We start from the raw sequence: 5,452 nt of genomic DNA, 5'->3' as shown, positions 1-5,452 counted from the left end.
GCGCGACGGATATCCCCGTGACCGCCGGGTCGGGGCCGCTTCGCGCAGCGTGCGCTTCCGCCCTGACGTCACCACGCGCGGCCGGCGCCCGCCAACTAGTCCCTCCGGGCCGCGCCTGCGCCGGGCCCGCCCCCGCGGCGAGCGGCGGTGCGGCGGGCGGCCTCGGGCTCGGGCGTGCTGCGCTTAGCGGCGGGAACGCTGAGGCGGGCCCGCAAGATGGCTGCCTCCGAGTGGATGGGCCGCGTTGACGGTGGTCCCCGCGCTGCTGGAGCGATGAGTCCGGGACTTCGAGCCCCGCTCTGTCCTCGCGCTCGTCACCCCTCGCGTCGGCGCGGCGCCGTGGGGCGAGTACAACGCGGGCGTCGGGCCGACCGTGGCGGACGCTGGCGGGTGGGGTGTAGGCTGCGGGGCGAACTTGTCATTAGCCGGGGCTCCCCAGGAGTCCGCAGAGGAATGCCTTCCCGCACGGTGGTTTTTAGGAGCCCGGAATGTGAGCCTTATCGGCTCCCAGGGGTGGCGGGAGCAGGGCGTAGACCGGGAGGGCGGCTGCGCTCCGAGCTCCGCCCGGTGACGCCACGGTTCTCAATAATCTGGAAAATCCCTTCTTTCCAAAAATAGTTGTAGGGCCAGCACTTTCCCGGGGTAATCCGATTATGCCCGGGGCGGGGTCGGCGGAGGGCAGGAGCTGTGATGGTGAGCCCGCAGTTACCAAAGCTGCTTTGAGTTTAAAGTCACCATCATAAAGGAGTACATCTTGGTTTGCTCCAGCCCTCGTTTGATCCCACTGCCAGATGCGAAACTTTATTATCTTTCTGTTAAATACTTTGTTATGTTTTTTAAGGCTTTATTATTAGAAGTCCGTTGACAGACCCATAGAGTAGTGGGAATTTGGATACATGTTAATTTTAATATTTGTCAATGATGTCACAAAAGCAAAACATAAAGCATCTCATTTTTTTTTTTAAAGCATTCTCTCCACCTTCCTTAATAAAGTCGTCATGTCGTTTGTTCAGGACCCACCTGTGCGTTGGACTTTCCTTAGGAGCTCCTACTACTGTCTGAGCACTGTGGAGGAGCGATTTGAAACTTTGTCTCCTTAGTTCCTGCCACTTTTCTGGATGTGATGATCTGTGGTAGTTTAAGATATTAACATTTGGGGAAGCTCGGTGAATGGTACACCAGAACTATTTTTGCAGCATCTTGGGTTATTTCAAGATAAAATGTAAAAAGAAACAGATTCTATGCTTCATTCAAACATTGGGCTTCAAGGAAGTCACCACTCAGTTTGTAGTGACTTGAGAGTAATACAACTTATTTTGAAGCTTTTAAAAAAAGATTTTTTTATTTTTATTTGAAAGGCAATTAGAGAGGGGACAGCACCGTGACCTCGTGGGTAAAGCAGCTGCCTGCAGTGCTGGCATCCCAAATGGGCGCTGTTTCAAGTCCCAACTGCTCCACTTCCAATCCAGCTCTCTTTTATGGCCTGGAAAAGCAGTAGAAGATGGCCCAAGTCCTTGGGCCCCTGCACCCAATTGGGAGACCCAGAAGAAGCTCCTGGCTTCCAGCTTCGGATTGGCATGGCTCTGGCCATTGTGGCCAATTTGGGAGTGAACCAGTGGATGGAAGACCTCTCTCTTTCTCTCGCTCTGCCTCTCTTTCTCTGTGTAACTCTGACTTTCAAATAAAATAAAAATCTTTAAAAAAAAAAAAAAGGCAATTAGAGAAGGAGAGGCGGAGAAAGATCTTCCATACTCTGTTTATTCACCAGATGGTCTTAACTGCTGGGACTGAGCAAGACCAGAACCAGGAGCTTCTTTTCAGTCTCCCACGTTGAGTGCAGGGGCCCTAGCACTTGGGCCATCTTCCACTGCTTTCCCAGACCATCAGCAGGGAGCTAGATTGGAAGCAGAACGACTGAGACTCAAATCAATGTACATATGGGAGGCTGGCATTGCAGGCAGGGGTTTTACTCACTATACCACGACACCAACCTGACGACTATTAATGGAAAATTCTCTCCTTTTTTATGGAGTTTTCCACCATGCCTCTCTAATAAGCTGATTTGGTGACCTCTTGAGATGCAATAGGGGTTCAGAAAGTTCATGGAAAATCATATCTTGAAAAATTGCATGGTTTCAAAAATGTTTTGCACCAAAATTATCTGTTAGTTCCCTTTCTTGTGAGTTTTATAACATATTTTTGATGTTTTTATATGTTCTTTACTTGAGAGGCCAAAAGAGGGACAGGCAGAGCCCATTCTCTGGTTTACCCTGCAAATGCCTGAAACAGCCACAGCTAGACCAGGCTGAAACCTGGAGCAGAAAATTCTATCCCGGTCTCTGACATGGTCGGCAGGGACCTGACCCAAACACTTGCACCATCACCTGCTGCCTCTCAGAGTTTGTCTGCACTGGCCAGAGGCTGGAGTGAACAGCTGGAGCTAGGTATGGAGCCCTAGTATTCCTGTGCAGGATTCGGACATCTTAACCACAAGGGCAGACACCCTCTCCTATAATATGTGTGTACCCTCTACGTACATAATTAATCCAAAAAAGACTCACAGGCATAAGAGGGAGAAGTCCCAGGGACGAGTGTTAGTTTCTCTCCAGTAGCCCTGATAGCTTTCCTCAGTGGGCCTCCCTGCTCTCTACCTTCTATATCCAGAAAAGCAGCATGACCTATAACAACTCTATAGCATTGTGCCCATTTATTTCTCCCTTCTAACTGTACCCCTCATTGTATCTGACAAATATGACTATGAATTTCACAGTTCCTCCCTCTAGCTTCGACAAAGGTGGAAGAGGTAGATCAACATTTTCTACAACTATTTTCTTAGCATACATACCAGACTGTGGTGTTATTCTTAACTTCATTAAAAAAACTCCATGAATCCATGACTAATCCAGAGGCAGGAGGGCAGTGGAACTAGTGGCTCTACTCCACAAAGCTGTCTCCGGGTGAGACACCATGAAAATCTAGGCTAAGAGCAAGTGAAGAGAAAGTCTGCCTAGAAGATGCTACATTCTTTTTTTTTTTTTTTTTTTTTTTTTTTTTTTAAGATTTATTTGAAAGGCAGAATGACCAGAAGGGGCAGAGAGAGCTCTCTTCCTCAGTGGCTACAACAGCTAGCTGGATATCATCACAAGTCATGTCTTAAATTGCTGTGCCAGAATGCCAGCCCAGTGCTACACTCTAAAGGATAGATCATCACGGTTGTTGTCCTGGGGGAGCACTTGCACTGATTCATGTAGTTAAATGAGTGGTTTTCAGTTAATCCTGCGGCAGTTATATGACCACAGATATTCTGGTCCACTTGCTGTCATCATTGGAAACAATGACTCAGACGATGATGACCTGTAAGGAACAGGCACACACCAGGTAAATCCAACAGCCCTGGCTGGGGCATTCTGTTGTGCCAGTGCTGAGAAGTAATCCTGAGTCTGTGGGCAGCGTAGTTTTCTTGTGCTTATGAAGTGAGGGAACCTGACAGATCTAAAACTCTTGGACTCTGGCCATCCAGCTATCTTGCACCCCAGACTAATCTGTTTCTTCTTTCCTCTGTCTTAGTCACCTATTGGAAATCCTTCAAGGAAGACAGCTGTTCTTGAATCTGCTTGTTCTGTCTGATCTATGACTCACCACATCTGCTGTTACCTTGTGCTTTGATTAGTGCTGTGGCTCCCCAAATGTTCTCCTTGCTTCCATTTTCTCCCATCCATGGTGCATTCTGGGAAGTCTCTTTTTGAACTCTATTTTCTCTTTTTTAGATTAATTTTTTATTTGAAAGAGTGATAGGGAGGCTGGTGCCGCAGCTCAATAGGCTAATCCTCCGCCTGTGGCGCTGGCACCCTGGGTTCTTGTCCCAATCAGGGCGCTGGATTCTGTCCTGGTTGCTCCTCTTCCAGTCCAGCTCTCTGCTGTGGCCCGGGAAGGCAGTGGAGGATGGCCCAAATGCTTGGGCCCTGCACCTGCTTGGGAGACCAGGAGAAGCACCTGGCTCCTGCCTTCGGATCAGCACGGTGTGCCGGCCACAGCGCGCCGCCAGAGCGGCCATTGGGGGGTGAACCAAGGGAAAAAGAAAAACCTTTCTCTCTCTCTATCGCTGTCTACTCTGCCTGTCAAAAAAAAAAAAAAAAAAAAAGTGATGGGGAGAGACACACAGAGAGAGATCTTCAATCCACAGGTTCTCTTCCCCAAATGATTACAACAGCTAGGGTTGGGGCAAGTTGAAGCCAGGAGCCAAAAACTCCATCCAGGTCTCCCACATAAATGGCAGGGGCCCAAGTACTTGGGCCATCTTCTGCTGCTTTCCCAGGTTATTAGCAGGGAGCTGGATTGGAAGCGGAACAGCCTGGACTTGAACCAGAGCTCTGATACAGACAGCATGCCAGCATCATAAGTAGGAGGCCAGTTTGCTGCACCATGATGCCAGCCCTGAAATGTCAGTTTTCTTACCTCACTTCCTCAAATGAAAATTTTGTAGCTAGGGATCAAAGACCTCTTGACAATCTAGCTAACCTTTTCCTTCATCCCTTTGTCAGGTTGTCACTTCTCTTTCCTGTGTCCCTACCTGAACCAAGGCCAAGTAGACCTGTCTCACTAACAAACACGCAGTTTACTTTCCTGATTTCAGTTCCCCTCATTCTACTTCTCAAGCCTATAACATTCGTCTCCTGCAGTTTGACTCCATGATTCTACTTGCCAGGATTTGTTCCCACTCAATCTAGCTATTCCTAATTTTCCTCCTTTTTGGAACTGTAGGGGAGAAAACACCTTGTGAAGGTTCCGTGATAGTCTGTGAAGCAAAATAGTAGTGTACAGATTATCAGGAAACAAAAAGCAAACAAACTATATGCATGGGTACATGACAATGAATGTCCCCAAACCCAGTGAGGTCTAGAAGCTTGTTTACCCTTCATAGAGGAGTAGGAAGCGGGGCTTATAGGCAACTTAGAGGAGAGAAGATGATATTTGGGAAGGATGAATAGACCCTCAGAAGGATCAGTGATAGAGTGACAATGTCTGTCTCGATAGGGTTTTGATTTTCAGTGACCTTTCTGTGATAGGGGTTTTGTCTTCCCTGGCTGATGAAAGTGCAGGGGAGGGGATTCATAAAACTGTGTTCCTTCTGTCTTTAGTCAAACAAGGGAGCTTCAGAAACAGCCCCTCTCTCTGCTTCAGGGGCAGAAAGAGCAGGAGAAAGTCAGAGAGGCCTTGTTCCTGAGGCTGCTTCTGAAACTTATAAGGTACTTATCATGCCAAAGTGCCACCCTTTGGAGTTTTGTTTTGGTTTTTTTTTTTTTTTTTTTTTTGGTACCATTTTTGAATTTTCCTATATATTTTGACATAGTATGATTCCATACTATTATGCATTGTCACTTTGTAGGTATCGGTCCTTAAAAATAAAACCATTTTTACATTCTTTACAGAACTTGGTAGATACTGTGTATAC

This window comes from Lepus europaeus, chromosome 2 (genome assembly GCF_033115175.1).
Source record: "Lepus europaeus isolate LE1 chromosome 2, mLepTim1.pri, whole genome shotgun sequence".
Taxonomy (NCBI): Eukaryota; Metazoa; Chordata; class Mammalia; order Lagomorpha; family Leporidae; genus Lepus; species Lepus europaeus.
Note: the sequence above shows the minus strand (reverse complement) of the source record.